At 42.3% G+C, this 16,839-nt stretch overlaps 1 protein-coding gene and 1 long non-coding RNA gene across 5 annotated transcripts in view; one reads left to right on the top strand and one right to left on the bottom strand.

Moving 5' to 3' along the window:
- Nucleotides 1–4,720, top strand: part of LOC309391966 — a 24,897-nt gene extending 20,177 nt beyond the window's left edge. For both annotated transcript variants that reach the window (XR_014175361.1, XR_014175362.1), the window contains one exon: nt 3,076–4,720. This is a non-coding gene — a long non-coding RNA (uncharacterized lncRNA). The remainder of the gene's footprint in view (nt 1–3,075) is intronic.
- The window catches only part of LOC309391775 (uncharacterized protein), a 61,476-nt gene that overhangs the window by 36,846 nt on the left and 7,791 nt on the right, over nt 1–16,839 (bottom strand). The window lies entirely within an intron of this gene.

Raw genomic sequence — 16,839 nt, 5'->3', positions numbered from 1 at the left:
ACAGCCGAGTGAACTGGCGCAAAATCCAGCTAGACCAACCAGACCAAGGGCGACTTTCTAGCTTCCAATTAGACTAGGATTTCAGGGAGCTACTGTGCGTTTCCAAAAGGAAAAACCTTAGCAGGGAGGAAATCGAACAAATGTTTAAACATTTGAACTGGAAGCATTTGGCAAATGGTAGTATCTGGCAGTCCACAGGGAGTGGTTTATGGCAAAAGCTAAAACGAGTGGACACGGAGAAGTGAGGGAAAGAAAATGAGAATCAGTCTAGTTATCTCTTAGAATAAGACTGTGACAAGATTGTGACAGGATTGTTGCCAAGAAAACAACTTGAACGTATCTGGCTTGTGTCCAAGGTCAGTTAGAGGAACTTGCCAATGTGTTGTAGCATCCAATCTGGGTTGGGACCAGGCGACCTTCGGAGTCGTGCTGAAGCCCATGCTCAAGGAACTTCTATCAGAATCTCTCTAGCACAGACTCTGCTAGAGAGAAGTTTCCTGAGGATGGGCTCCAGCAGGAGTCCGATAGCTCGGAAGATTAAACCTCCGGTCCTGGTGACTGACTCAAACTGGATCTTGCAACATTATTCTGAGACACATATATTTGTCTTTATTTGCTGTGTAAACATCAGAAGTCGAACTTGATCCGAAACTGTTTTTATTGAGGAACCATAGGAACCATGTCTAAAAAGGGGGGGGGCAGTCAGAATCTCTTCTAAAGTTGCCTACGGAGCACCTTGAACTCTCTGAATATGAGCAAGGTAAATGCTGTTGTTGCTGTATCTTCAAATGGATAGAAGCCTGGCTTATTTAAGAGGCATTGTCTCTTCTTCCTCTGTGGTCCCAAACGATCTAAACGCAGATCAATGCAGAGAAGCGAGTCTCGGGGTCGAGAGTTCCCTTTGGGCTGCAGCTAGGCACTTTGACTGTTTAGTCTGATTGACAAATAATAACCTTAAATCTGCTTTCAGAGGGATCTTCCTTCTTTTAAGTACGTAGAAGGAAGATATTTAAGCCTCCAAGACTCAGATCTGTAAAAAACAGACCTCGGAAGAATTTTAACAAAGAAATCGGGCCTGGCTACATCAAGCAGACAGAAAGCACATTTCAGTAAAAGGAAAACACTTTAGCAAGCGAGATATAATTAGCATAAGTTGTGCTGTCTTTTCCACTTCCTCTTCTTGAGAGGTTTCAAAAACTGTTTCAAAAAACGACTCTGAAGGAAATGGAGGCGGGACATCATAGGATGGATGGGGTGAGGAGAGAAGCAGGGGGATTAATTGCAACTACCACCTGGAACCATGCCGGTAGGAATTTCTCAAGATTCTTAAAGTCCAGCCAGACTACATCCCATGGAAGAAAATGAGAGCATGTAAGGAAGCTGCTCCCTCTCCTTTTTTTCAAAAAACATTAAGTAAATTGATCTACTTGTACATATAAACACTTTGAGGGCACTTTTCCTTGCAAATGACAGTACCATCCTCATATTGCTTCTTTTGTAAAGAGCCCTTTGCTTCTTTACCTTTCCGAAGGACACCTTCACATAATGCACTCCCAGCCCATAAAGTTATTTTCCACCTTCTTCAGAGAAGCCCACTTTGTAGAATGAGATGAGCAGCATATAAATTTAAATAAACAAATCTATTTGCATGATATCTGGAGCTGCTGCAGCCACTCTGTGATGCAGCAAAGGATGGGATCTGCCCAAGTCATATTGACTGTTTTAAGCTAGCAGCAGGCAGGCTTCATGTGTGGGAAAATAGGACTCTTTTGACTCTTGTTTACCCTGCTTTTTCAGGGATCCTCTTTAGTCAGACAGCACTGTCTATCTTCTACCATGCCAACAAGGGATTTCTCTCCCCCTCCCCAGATTCTCCCCGCCCAGATTTGGCACTCAGGTGTTATTCTTGATGGTGGCATGACTGAAGCCAGAGGAGTTTTCTATCACAGTCATTTCAGCCCCACATTAAGGAACACCACAGATCCCTTGCATGGTTTTATTAATATCTGTGTTGGCACCTGGATAGTTTTGTGAACAAATGGACTGGTTGAAATGGACCTCTCCTGCTTCAGCCAGCACTGTCACCAATAAGATTTGCCAACATACCACACATGATACATCCACAGCTATGTTGGTGTGTCCCATGCAAGACATTGCTGGCTGAAGGGGACCAGTCCATCTTTTCCCACCACCCTTCAATTAATCAGGCATTGGAGATGCAGAGGGTAAGAGTTTCCTGGTAAAGCAGCAATGGAAAGCACCCACCCACACTGAACCTGTCATATTACTAAGTCCATTACTCAAGCAGTTAAAACTCACCTCCCCAAGCCAATCCACATTAGGGAAACCAGATGGAAGAAATTGTTGTTGTTGACTGAAAAATCATAGCTGCACCTTAACTTATTCTACAGTAAACTGGTTAGCCTTCTTCATACCTGGCTCATTTTAGTGCAAATCTGCTTAGTGTAAATTATGGTTGGAGCCCCAAGCATGTTATAGTGGTTTAGGTTGGGAATGAAAACATGGTAGCACAGCACTTCTAGGTTGTTTACCACAGACTGAACAATCCCTAGACTTAAAGATGGAAAACTTTCACAGTCCTAGCTTTGGGATTTTTATTTTATTTTTGACAACTGGACCTATTATATGTATATTGACATAACACTTGGCTAGAATTTGAAAGGGTTGGCAGGTTGTGGAAACCTTATGTAACAATCCTGTTATAAAAATACAGAACTTTGGGTAAACTGTGAAGCAATCTAGTAGCACTTGTTCCAAGTAACACATTTTATTGAAAGACCTAAGCTATCATGAGCTCTTCGTCAGAAAACATGCTATCAAAGTCCTCCTGATTTTTTCCCCCCATCATAAATGAACATGACTTTCCTCCAAATTGGCTAAAATTGAATAAACCATGTTCAAGTTAATAAAACTAAATATAGCCAGCTACTATGTGCACAGTTATATTTTTTCAAGGGTTATCACCTCTGAGGCAACATAAGGTCCTAGGGATAGGGCTCCATCACTGAATTCTATCCAAGTCCTAATTTATTCCTCCCTGTTGTTTTTCTGTAGGTCTTCTCCAGATTCGCAGTGACTTCGGTATGGTCAGGATTGCTCTTAACCAAAGTATTCAAGCCTAGTGAGGGAAGTTGTTGGCTAAATCTATGGCTTCAATGGAGTGCCCAGCTCAAGAAACCTTAAAGGAGCAGCCACTCCCCTGTGATGTAAGGTGCTGCCTGGAAGTGACAAAAGCCAAGCTCTCTTCTCTGCTAGGCCTCCTTTCAAAGGAAAATGCATAATTGTGCAGGTTCCTCCTCTGAAGAGAGAGCTGCAAGGAATTCCACACAAAGTGGCCGCCAGCCTGAACAGGGCAAGATCAAAGCATTTATTTTGATTATCTCCTGGCTATTTTTGGCAAGAACTTTCCTCCTTCCTCACTCCTTATGTTTTGCCTGCAGAACTGACTGTAAGAATTTATCTTTGTTCTCCACTGGATGTTTATGTTGCTCTTAGAATCACGTGTTTTTTTGCTGGGACCACCAGTCCTGACTGCACTGGCTTGATTTGGAGTTAATCATAGAAAAGGAAGGGGACCGGGAAGAGGGAGGGGGAGTTGCACTAATTTAGTTAACTCTTTAAAGATCAGTCCTGTGGTTTTGTGTGTGTGTGTCACACAAGCCTCTTTTTCTATATTTGACCATTTCAGTTTCTTCTGCTCTTACAGTTTGGCAGCCTTTCTGTTGGCCCAGGTTCACATCAGCAAGCTTAAGCATAATTCTTGCACATATTTTTCCTAAAGCCCAAAACAGAACAATCTGTATTTTAAAGTCATATATAAATCCCGTCTCGCTATTAGTAGTTGCTGCTGATATATCCTGACTAAATACTTCTAGATTCAACTTTGTAATTTCACCTTCATTAATGAGCATACAGTTAATGCATGCAGTGATAATACCCCTTATTTTTAACCCCTAGAATCAATGTGTAAATATTCAGACTTTGTGGGATGGTGGCATGCTGAAATGCAGAGTTCTGTGCTTTTTTTTAAATCTCAAAAGTAATTATTATTGAAATAGCAATAGGACTTAGACTTATATACCGCTTCACAGTGCTTTATAGCCCTGTCTGTTTACAGAGTCATCATATTGCCTCCAACAATCTGGGTCCTCATCTAGAAGATGCTTGCTCTGCCAGCAAGCTAATTGAAATTGGTTGATAACTTAATGGTAAATCTGGGTTATTACCTAATATAAAGATACAAATATAGCCATTAGTGGTATGGGGAAGTTCATGTCTACTAAATTGCTTACCGTCCCCAAATTTTGTACCCAAACTTCTGCAATAAATTACTCACTGGCAGTTTTACAATGCCAAATAATCTGTGACAATACCGCCCCAATGTTTTATAGTGTCTGTGGACCCTGAAGAATTGGTTTTCATATCCTGTTATTGGAGCAGAACCTACTAAATTTAATAAGACTTACTTCCATGTAGGCATGCCTAGGATCAGTTCAAGCTATCAGTTTAAATGGACTTAGTGGAGGAAACTCAATGTGTTCCAAAGGGGGGGGGGAACCTTTGGCCTAGCCAACCAAGCAGAGGAAGGTGAATGTGGTTTTTCATAGGCTCAAATCCCAGGAAGGAGTGCCCCATCTCCATTCCTGATGGATTTGGCTCACATTCTCCAAAAGGCTGGATGTTCCTCCAAATTTGAAACAGCTGCTGGCCTTGCCATGGTCTGTCTACTAAAATATGCCGATCTCCTTTTAATCTGTTTCATATTCACAAATTAAGCACTTAGCTTAAGTAATAAATCATTAGCAGTGTACAAGACTAGCTTGAGACACACCAATGCAGGGAAGTTGGGGGTGGGAAATCAATCCCCTAAAAGCACAATAAATGTGACTGCACAGCAGCACTCAGCCAAACACTGCCTACATTTTCTCTGTCTGGGCAGACACTTCATGGTTGTCCAAAGCAATGTTTAGGCTTCCTGGGGATGAAGACTTAGTCTCTGGGTCTTCCACTGCAAGTGAAAGAAACAGGCAGCTTCTGCTCTCCTCAGCACATGTTCCTGGGCACATGTTCCATCTGAGCAAAGAACAGTTACTAAAATTTGACTCACAGATGGGGAGGGGGAGATGTTTTTTTTTCCTTTCCAAAATCCCCCTCTTCTTTCTGTGAGTGTTTTGCCTATGGGCTGCTGCTGGTTAGGATAGGTTCAGATGAACCAGTAGTTCCAACCACTGCCTGGGCCAGCCCACCTCCTCCAGCACTAGCCTGTCCTATTTATCTTACTCTCTGGCTTTGTACCCGCCCACAAAGCCCGGCTGATTGCTGCGCCTTACCTGCTCTACTCACTGCAGCTGCCTGAGTGTTTGAAGCCATGCAAAAGCAAAGGAGGGTGTGCGGGCACACATGCACATGCTCACATTTCCAGCAAACTGGTTGTTACTGTATGAGCAGCCCACCTCTGTCATACCTAGATCAAGGTTTCACTCAGTGACAGATAATTTTCATTTTAGAGATTAATAGACAATGAGGTGTCCTTGGTGCTCTCTGAACTTGCTTGATTTTCTGAGATATTTCATTACCCAAACTAGGTAACATCATCAGTGCTAGTGATGCTGCAGCTCTGCACAGTAAACAATCCTCCACAAAAACCAGGAGGCATCATTTGATTCTTACAAACAAAGTGAAGGTTTTACTTCCTAGTTTTAAAAAGATGACGTTCTAAAGCTCTTAATATGGCTACAGCATAAGGTATATTTTGCAGAATGGTGGTAGAAGGGAATTGAACTGAAGTCTCATATTGGCCTGCTTGGAATGGATTACTGACCTGACCAAACTAGCATTTCAAAACTTTAGTAATTGAACAACTCAGTCCTCAGCTAAACATGCCACTGAGCTAAAACTATGTTGCCAGTTCACCATTTCCTTCAGAATATTGTTCAGTTCTGAAATGAAAGTTCTTTAAAATTTAGTTCTGGTAACTCACTGAATCCACTAAATCAGGGGTCCCAACCCCTGGTCTATGGACTGGCACCAGTCTGTGGACTGGCACTGGTCTGCAGCAGGCCAGAAACTGGGCCACGCAAACAAGCGAAGTTCCATCTGTGGAATGCAGGCAGCATGCAAAACCACGTCCCCTCTGGTCTGTGGAAAAACCTCTTTCCACAGAACCGGTCCCTGGTGCCCCCAAAATTGGGCACTATAGCACTAAGTACATGGCTTAGTTTTAATCCATGCTTTACATGTCCAGAACCTGTGATATTCCACAGTAGAGAATCTCTGAATCTAGATCTGCTCTAATGCGCAGACAGCTCTGAAGCAAAACTGTAAGCAATGCTTATTTAAAGGGATAAACTTAAACCATGGCTTGTAAGCTACAGTGGATAAGCCAAAACCAGATCAATCACATTATGGCCATTTTCTCACTAATGAATTATAGCATCATATAACATTATACAGCCATCATTATGGCAATAAAAAATCTCTCTTCCATAAAGTTATCTTTTTGCAGTGATGTTTAGATGATGTTATAAATCATTAGTGAGGAAATGGTCTTAAGAGTTGTAGGAAACAGACATCTTAAGTCAAAGCATGGTTAACTTGCATGGGTTTCATCTATGTGACAGATCAGGCAAAATGACAAGGTTCTTTTCTACATATTCAGCCTGGGGTTGAAAAGTATCACTCACTGGAATAGCTAATCTTCTGGCCTCACTTCCAGAGGAGGCAACAATGATCCCAGAGTCTAAAAAAGGCAATTTCCTTAAAATATTCCAATACTACTCTTCTGCAAACCTCTCAGAAACTAGGCTCCCCTGAACTCCTCCAAGTTCCCTCAACAGGAAAAGCCTGGGGCAAGGATGTTTTTTCCAAGAGCCTCCTGTTTGGTTAATCTTTGACCAGACAAAAAGACTACCAGGAATGGAACAGTAATTAAGAAAAAAGCAAAAGCAAACAAGCACCATTCACAACCAAATTCATGCACTTGCTCATCTGATATATTTTTCACCTTCCTTTGGCACATTTTGGGTACATATCCTTAGAATCAACGTATGGTGTGGTCACTATGAGAATCAATCTGGTTCTGGTGTTTGAGGCTCAGAATAGAAACCAGCAAACTATGAATTCTACCCTCATCTTAGCATAAATTCATCTGGGTATCTTTGTGCTAGTCACTTCTCTGAGCCCTAAGAAGGAAGAAATGGCAAAACACAAAAATCTTGCCAAGTAAACTGTAGGGACTTGTTCAGGCAGTCTTTGAGAATCAGACATTATTAACAAAAGAAAAAAATAGATCCCTACATCTTATCCTAACTAGGTGTGTATAGGGTTTTAGTCTGTATTAGTTTGTAAGACAGTGAAAGCAAGAAGATTGGCTTTGAATATTGTTATTATTAAATTTATATGCCACCCAACTCCCAGCATCTCTGGAAGGTTCCATTCGGACCAGAGCTTCCCAATAGGTTTGAACAGATCTATTTGGAAATGGCCCCAAGTTCACTAGGACTACCCTTTCAGGTAGGGCTGCCTATCTGACTTAATATATATTTACATGAAAAGGATTACATCCTTAATTTTCTTTTCCTTGCTATCGGAAGTTCTATGAGAGAATGTGAGCATATGATTTGCTGTCCCATAGCCAGAGACCTATCTTGCCTCTATTGTGTGTGTTCTGAGTTACTGCAGAATCAAATTGTCCTATTTGAGACTGCATCGATAATTAGATTCAAGGTAATTTGTTTCCTCCTCTGGCTTGGCTGTTATCCCCTTTCAACACATCACAACCCAGTAGGGAAAAGAAATGTCTAATTAGGACACTGAAAGAAGAATGAGTTGGGTTTCACTTCAGAATGCTGCAGGGGTTCTCATAGTTGTCTATGGATTCCTCCTCCTACCCTAATTTGGGATTCTCCAAACTAAAATACAGTAACATGACATAAACAAATTTATGGGAAAACCCTAGAACAGACATAGCCTCAGAGTACAGAAAGGCAGACATTTCTGTAACTGTATAAGTAGCTCAGTCTTATAGGACAGGAGACCTGATAAGGATTGGCTGCTGGATAACCATTTCTCTTCATGCAGAGGGAAGAAAGTGATTGAAACTGACAAATACAGAGACACTGGCAAAAAGGGTAAGCAATACAGGCTTAGTTCAACATCCCCCCTTACTTTCTTGCCATTGCAATGAGAAAAAAATGGAGTTGCTGCATATAAAAATAAATTTCAGATCACCATTAAATTGGAATAGCATTAATAAAACTGGTCTTCATAGTAAGATGCTTATAATCTGCTTGCCTCTAAGTTATTGACAATTGACAATAAAACTTATTTTTTTTTAAATAAGTGAGAGGGAAGTGATGGAAGTGGTGAGTAAAATGCTAACTGAGAGGGCCATGGCTGGCCCATGATGACAGAACTAGTCATGCCCTATGTTTTCCCACCTCTGAAAAGACACATCTGTTTGTCTATAATACATTTTCTGATTTTCAGGATAATGGGTAACAAAGCATTATATATTATCTACATCTTAAAAGTTTTTGTGGGGAAATGGGGAAATACTATATTACTCTACTTAATGACAATTTGATGCTGTTTGATCATCATACAATCTGTCATGTGATCAAGGGTGAAGATAGGTTGCCAGAGCATGATAAACTCAAGCATCAACAGGGCCTGAGCTTATACTTTTTTTGCCACTCTTGGGACCTTTCATGTCTGCTGAGTTAAAGTATTAGCTACTCAGTCTTGGGAAGCAGAAAACATCCTCAGGATTCCATCTACTGTCCTCATTGTTAATCTCTATTCTGTCTCTGTTCAAACTTATTACTGAAAACTGTTATCTTTTTGCACCAAGTGCAGTAAGCAAAGCAACTAGTTAATTCCTTCAGTTTTGCTACCTTCCCTTTTCTGCACAACATCAGCAGAAAATATATCCACCAATCCTAGGGGTGCTGCAGCAAGAGTGGAGCAGGTCTGGTTATAGGACTCTATCTATTACCTTCTCTTCTTTTACATACTATTCTTTGATTACCTGAGTTGAATAAAACTTAGAAAGCAAAATAAAGTGATACTGGAATGAAGGAAGGTGAGCCACAAGCAGAACTTTTCAGTTCTTTCCTTTTCCATTCATTATACTGAGTGCAACCACTGACCTCATTGTTCTATTGTACTAAGAACTAAGAGGGTGTTGTTGATTGTCCGAAGAGGGAGCACAATATTGAATCAAGCTTTATTGCAAGGGCCCTGAGTACCTGTTTGACAAGAAAGAGAGACCCCGAACAATGGAAAAGATTTTTTATAGGTTGAAGGCTACAAGGGGGAAAGTCTTAGGGAGTTGATTGGGTGGTCATTTAGGGAAAACTAGGGATAGGTTTTATTATTGGGCAAAACAGCCTTTCAGAAGGGCAGCAGAGCTGGGGAAGATGGAATGCTGGGGTCAGAAGCTGATGGAAGATAAAAATTTATATTGCAGTTATCTTCTAAGGGCAGTTCTTGGGCTGTACTGTGAGTTGGTGGGGCGGCTTCTATTCCCTAGTTAAATGAACTTGCAGGGGGCTTTGTCTGGATCAGATCGGGTCAATCTATTTCTGGTGGGATTAGGCAAAGAGATGAAGTAGGTCTGACCATGGTTACAGCAAAAGGATGGGGAGGAAAAGGATGCAACCTCCATTTTGTTTGCTAGGCTTATTTTCTCCACTACAGGGTGGAATTGGTTGGATTGTTTAATAATACATTATTTTAGCCTAAACATGCTCTGTTAGCTGATTTCAAGCTCTGAAAAGGAATTTTATTTACATTTTGTGACCCACTGGATCCAGCTGTTTAGGAAGAGGAGAGTAGAATGGCAGCAGATAGGCCAAGTGGGTCTGTAGGAAAGGAATAGGTTTGCACAGCCAGGAATTGCCAAGAAGTGTCACTTTGATCCCACCCACTATTTGTCATCATCTCTGATGCAATGAATGGTGAAGCATAAGTTATTTTACCCACATTGCAACTATTGATGGCTGCTGTTTGCTTACAGAATAAACAATACTTCAACACTTGCACAGCTAAAGATAACTTAAACTTCTCTGACTCGGGCTGAAGTCATAAAAATAGTGTCATGGAGACACAGCAAAGAAGGTGTGCAGGGCATGTTTATATTGAAATTAAGTGCAAATGGGAACACCTTTTAAGTCTAATGGCTGCTGCGTGCAAAACAAGCTTTGCTTCTTCCTTGAGCAGCAGAAATTAGCATTTCTTTCAGTCTTGTGGGGGTGGAGGTGAACTACTCAGGAAAGCACTCAAAGAAGCTTGCTCCTTCAGAAGGGAAAAGTCAATCAATGGGTGAATTTTCAAACTTATTTCTCAGAATGAGCCAGGGACAATGTGTGGTTAAACCTGGTTTGGGAATGAACTACCGGTAGCAGTAAAGTTACCAGAAGAACCAGCTATTTTCCACATTTAAGCTAACTATGGTAAACATGATAATAAATACCCTTAACTTATTTCAGCCCAGTTGATGGGTCATTGTAACTTAAATCCCTAAGAGATTGCTTTCATCTAACAATCTGACATCACTTGTGTAAGGAGATTCTGTCCCTTTTTACCCATATGGCTCTACCTAAGCTGAGAGAGTGTGGTCATGACAGGAAAGCTGCCCAATGGAGACCTTCAGGAAACAGCTGTTCTCTCCTGTGAGACGCACAGCTTACAGCCTTGCACCTTCAAGAGGGCGATCAATTTTCATTGGCACTGAGCAGAGCTCTGGAATTCAGCTGCACTTAAGCCCCGGAGATTGGTGAGTATTCCTGGCCAGTGTATCTTCCCTGGTGAGGTCATTTCAAAGGTCGCCAGCAATCGAATCGCGGGTAGGGCCTGCTGCACCCCCCATAAGACTGCAACTTGAGGCCCACCTGCTTGGAAGTAAATCCGCTCTGCTTTTCCCCCTGCCGTTAAGCCCAAGGTTGCACTGTCAAACTCTTTCTTGTCTTACCCCGATGTCTACAGTTTAATACCAGCCCTTTCAAAAGATGCATTTATTGTACACAATAGCAAAGAGCAAGGGTATGTATCCTTTACTTGCTGTATGGGATTCTGTTATAAGGCGCTTGAGAACAGGAGCAGCTGGACTCATTTTCTCCAGGCTATTGAGAAGTGCAGATCGGGGTTTGTCTCTTTAGGGCTTCAAGGATTCGCAAGAAGTTAAGCTTTAAATACCGAGGTGGACAAAATCAGCCAAGTCTCTGAGATCTGCACTGAGCCTAAAAATGCAACCGCGGCAATCCTGCTCTAGGCGGTGGAGGCGGAGAGGAAAGCAGAGAAATCGGAGGGGAGGGGATCTGACCCAGGTGCCGAGCAACTGCTGAGCACAGTAGAGAGAGCAACACCGATCTAGGAGCCTCCGCCCGCGTGCAGTTGAACACGATGGCAGCGATCGGCAGCTTTTCGGAAGCTCTAATGTCTGCCCCAAGCAGATTGTGGAAGATGCCCACGCTACTAGAGGAAGACTCTCTGTTGCATGGTGAGGCGGACTAGCAACCGCCGCTGTGGTCAGGGGAGATGGAGATAAAGCTGGAATTGGCGGTCGTCTGGTCCTTTTGCCAATAGAGTACATCGGCTACACACCCGCGCCCCACTTCCTCCTCCCTTTCTGTCTCAGCACCACCTGATTTTCCATTTGCAGGACTCTGGCATTCAGCCAGATATGTCAGCCAGGGCTGAAATCCGAAACACAGATAGTAGCCTAAAGCAATTTCCTGCTTCCACCTCCTCGCCTTTTTCCTTTATCCTTCCTCTCCGTCTCCCCCCTCCCCCATTTATCAAATAAGTTAACTTAGGGTTTGGCGCGGTGATCTGTCCGCATTCCTAAAAGAAAAAAGCAGATCGCTGGAGAGTTGCCTTAGAAATCTGACATTTTTACAGGGAGAATGGGAAGAGCAGCTTCAGATAGCTGCAAGGGCACAAGCTCCAGGTGCTGCTGTTCACATCCGGAGTGCTGGCATGGCAAAGTGCTTTTCTGCCATCTGACACGAAGAAACGAAACATATTAGCCGATCAGCTGCTAAATAGTCTCTGAACACACAAGCACAACCTTGACTATGTGTTTTGACAAGGCCCTCTAAATGGTCTGATATTCGGTCACATATTCTAGGGAAGCTTTTATGTTCCCAAGCAATTTTCTTTTTTTTCTTTGAATCCAAGCTACCCTAATGCCTAATGGACAGCACATCAGCTCAGCAGCGGGGAAGTGCTCTGAGGCTTGAGTCATCCTTAGCTGTACTAGTGTTAAAAGGGGGGGGGGGTCCCTCTTTTTCTGGCAACATGCTAGGTCAGCTCCAAGGAATGTGAGATTTGTTAGCCTTTGTCACCCATTACCTTGAAAGGAAGTCAAGAGGCAGAATTTTCTGCCAGCTGAAGTTGATAACACCACCTCAGCAACGGGGAAGGACCCGAAGCCTAATAGATTTTACATGCTGCCCTTGACGGTGGCCGAATAAGTGGAAAACACGACTTAAGGAGGCGTTAACCCGGCTCTTTCATGGACTGGGATGAGATGAAAGCAATGTCACGAGGACCACGAGAATCCCTATAATGTCTGGGCTCAAGGGATAGGCGCAAGGGATAGGGAACGGGTGGTGGTGAATGGAGCCGGGCCGGAACGTTCCGTCTCCGAGAGAGCACCGCGGGAATGCTGTTAGGTTTAATTAAACTGAGCGCTCTGACGGAGCTTGTCGTTCAGCCTCGTTTGAGGCTCCTGTGACCCAGCTGTCTTTCTGTCCCCCTCCCCCTGTTTGTGGGGGAAGAGTGGAAAGGAATGCATCTGGAGGAGTGGGAAGCAGAGAAGGCAACAGCACAGGAGCAATAAAAAAGCCTGGGGTATACGTGGATAAACGGCGAAACAAGGATGCCTCAGCACTTTCCCCTCTGCTTTCCTGCCTCTTGTTCATTTGCAGCACTAGGCGAGCTAATTCCTCCACTGAGGGCCTCAATCAGGCATTTATTTGACACACATGATGCATGAACGGCTAAGCGCTATTCTCAGCAGAAGGGGAGCAGCCAGTCGTTTCGTGCCGGAGGATCGCCAGCCTGCAGCTCGCTAAAAGCGGATGCTCTGCCACCCGGGCAGCTGCAAGGCGGGTGAGGAAGGTTCAACTTTTTTCAGCCTAGTCTCCGGTGCAATCAAGGACGAGGTGATAAACCTCCCGGCTGGAATCCAATCCTTCCCCCTTCCCTAGAAGCTGCCAGATCGCTCCCTCCTCCCCCACTCCCGCCCGGGTTTTCCTTCCTTTCTTCTCCACCACCACCCCCGCCGCCACTGTTGTTTCCTCGTTCGCTCTCTGCCTGCCTCGACGCTCGCTTGCTCCCTCCCCTCCCCTCCCCTCTTTGTGTTTCCCTGCCGCACCGCCTCCGCTGGTGGCCGCGGAATTAAACTGATAACAGGCGAAGCGCGACAGTAGCTCTGTCTTTGCGGTGCATCTCAACACTCAACACAGCCGCGTTCGTTCCAGGGCCCAACTGGCCAAGCCGGGAGGCGCTGAGCCGGCGAGGCAGGCTAAAGCCAGACAGCCGAGAAGCGCCGCCACCCTCGAGCGGGAGGACGGCAACCAACATGGAGGGCCGGGGAATGAAAGCGCTGAGCGAGCTCAGCCTCCTCTCGGCAGAGCAGAGCGCCGGATTCGAAGCGAGCAAACTTGGAAAGCGGTTTCTGTTAAGTCAACACACATTAAATACTTCTATGGTTAAGTAAACAACGGTGGTTTAGGATTACCAGGCAGCAGGTGTGCTTTTTAAGGAGTTATGCTGCATAAAGTGTTTTAGGGTTAAGAAAGTTTCAATCGTTGACTTCTTCGTGAAAGATCGGTAGAGTTTCTTCGGCAGCGAAGCATAGAGGTTACTTGTCGCTGCCTTCTCCTAATTTAGAGGTTTTTGTTTTTTTTACTTCAAGCCTTGTTATTTTCTGGAAGAATCCCGTCCAAGTTTTAAAGCAAGCTAGACCCTTCTTAGCATTTGAACTTAGACAACTTGAGCCAGGTGCTGCCACCTGCTGAGGTGTTGTCTGGGAAGAAAGCAACTAAGATGCCACATTGTAGATTACGATCTGTCTGCCGAAGGAACCACATTACTGAAGCCTGGATTGTTTAAATGGTCCCTTTCATTATCTTCTTGTTTCTAGCCTTACCCAGGGAACAGCTCTTTTCCTCTTTCCCAGCTGAATGCCATCAAATTCTGCTGTTGAAATTAGAGACCCATTGCTATTTGACAGCTTTAATACCCAAGGCTGAACAAACTGGGATATGAGGAAGGAGGAATTGCTGCACCCAACTCAACCTCATGTGAATTTTCCTAAAAGTTCCTTAACATTCAAAATGAGTCTTAGCAAAATGCAAGACAGATTGCAAAAGTAAAGTGTAAGGCACAAGCTCTCAAAACAGTACATTTGCAGATTTATTAGTGGATTTCATAATAGGGTTTTTGGCAGCCCAAAGTCTTCATTATGGGCATCTGATCTGGATAATCAATCCAAGGAAGGGATACCCCGCAGCCTACATGTTCTTTATTCAATCTAGCTGAGCAGAATGGTAGATAGGACAAAGAAAAGGATTCCTGGAAGGCAGGAAAATATTAAGCAAGGGCTATGGGGTGAACAAGGAGGACTGGAAGAGGTGGATGAGAACCTGAACCAAAATAGCTGTGAAAGAAAACTAGTTTGTCAAATGGTTGATTGTCTGACTCAAATTCAGGTCAGAATGGTAATAAGTCAGAAATTAGATCCATTCAGATACCTCAGCAGAAATGACTGAGCCCATTCAAGAATCCAGGAATTTTTCTAGGCTACTAGACAATCTTATGCTATTCTTTTAAAATCTATTTTCACTAGTTTTTTCCAATCTGTGTAGTGTGTGCATTTGGAACACCCGTTTTGCACTGATAAAGACAAGCATAAAATTATGATGAAATAAAACCATGGTTTATAATATCTGGAAAATACAAGTATATAGGGCTACTTTCAAAGCTATATACATACATTTGCCAATCTTATATCCCATATTGAAAATGTTATATACAGTTAGATACATTGGAATTTTCTTTCACTGAATGTTCATTGCACAACTCATTTTTTACAGGGTTGCTGTTGAGTTGAAAATAGGAGGCAGGAATATTAAATATTTTCACTGCCATGAGTTATATGAGTTTAGAGATAGAGATAGATATAGAGATAGATAGATAGATAGATAGATGATAGTGAGTGTGTGTGTGTGTGTGTAATCAAGCTGTGCAGAAGCAATTATTTAGATTTTAGAGGGTAAATACATTGCTAAAACAAAATTCTGAGGATAAATATTTCAAGCATGAAAAATAACTTTCCTTATAAAGAAAGCAATGCACCGATTTTTGTATATACAAATATATTTTTCTATGTGACCTTTCCCCAAAGTTCTCTAGATGGATCCCAAATGGAAATTAAATCATAATACCAAAACAATAATAATGCACATTATAAAACATTTTACAGGCAAAAGGTGTCTAGAATTCTCATAGCAAATTTAAGTACTTACATGTACTAATTGTCAACTTGTAAAGCATTTCATAACAGAGATAGTCCTTACCACAACTCCAACCACAGGTAGACCCAGCAAGCCCATCACTAAGTCCATGGTCACCAAATGGAAAATCATGTAACCACAATGGGCTTGCAATCTCACTTGCCCTTTGGTTATTAAGCAAAACCTCACATGGCCATGATTTAATTCTACCTGCTTTAATAATTCTATTTGTCACAAATGCAAGTCAGTTGTGAATCAGACAAATGGTGATGTAACCATAGGACTTTGTAATGGTCATAAATGTGAGAATTGGTCACGCAGCTAGATTTTTTTACACTGTTGTAACTTCAAATAGTTGCTGAACAAGGCAGTCAGTAAGTGAAAACCATTGGTAGAAGGAACCCTTAATAATTAAATATCTACTATTTGACATTTTATTGAACAGTTTTTGTAGATCAGCTGAAACTAAACATTTTCTAAACAATGTAATTAATAGTTATTCCACTGTTACCATGACTTCCTTCTAAAAAGTTTAACCAAAATTTCTCCTGACAGATATAATAAAAAAGTAAGCCTGCCTCCTTCTTTGGAGAAAGCTCTATAGAACCAATATGACATACAGTATATTTAGTAGCCATATACAGGTAGTCCTTGACCTATGATCACAACTGAGCCTCAAATTTCTGTTGTTAAGTGAGACATTTGTTAAGTGAGTTTTGCCCCATTTTATGAACTTTTTTGCCACAATTGTTAAGTGAATCACTGCAGTTGACAAGTTAGTAACTCGGTTGTTAAGTAAATCTGGTGTCACCATTGACTTTGCTTGTCAGAAGGTTGCAAAAGTTGATCACATGACCTTTGGACACAGCAACAGTCATGAATATGAACCAATTGCCAAGCACCTGAATTTTGATCACATGATCATGGGGATGCTGCAAAGATCGTAACTGAAATCGGTCATACATTACTTTTTTCAATGCTGTTGTAACTTCAATGATCACTAAATGAACTGTTGTAAGTTGAGGACTGCCTGTACACATTAGCATATAAAAAGTTATGAAATATATAAATATACTAGCTGAAGTTGAACCCTAAGAGGTTATAAAGCCTAATTCTATGCAACTTTGAATGTATTTGTATTTTGTATTTCTTTTAACATATTCTTGCATTATTCTAAAATTTTGATTATCATTGCACTGATTTAAACCAATCCACAGACATGAATGTGCTTTTACTCAGGCCAATTTATAGTTGCAGAAATCAATGACATATAGCCAATTAAAATTCAAACACA

The sequence above is a fragment of the Natrix helvetica genome (assembly GCF_964273705.1).
Source record: "Natrix helvetica genome assembly, chromosome: 4".
NCBI lineage: Eukaryota > Metazoa > Chordata > Lepidosauria > Squamata > Natricidae > Natrix > Natrix helvetica.
Note: the sequence above shows the minus strand (reverse complement) of the source record. Positions and strands in the feature narration are given on the sequence as shown.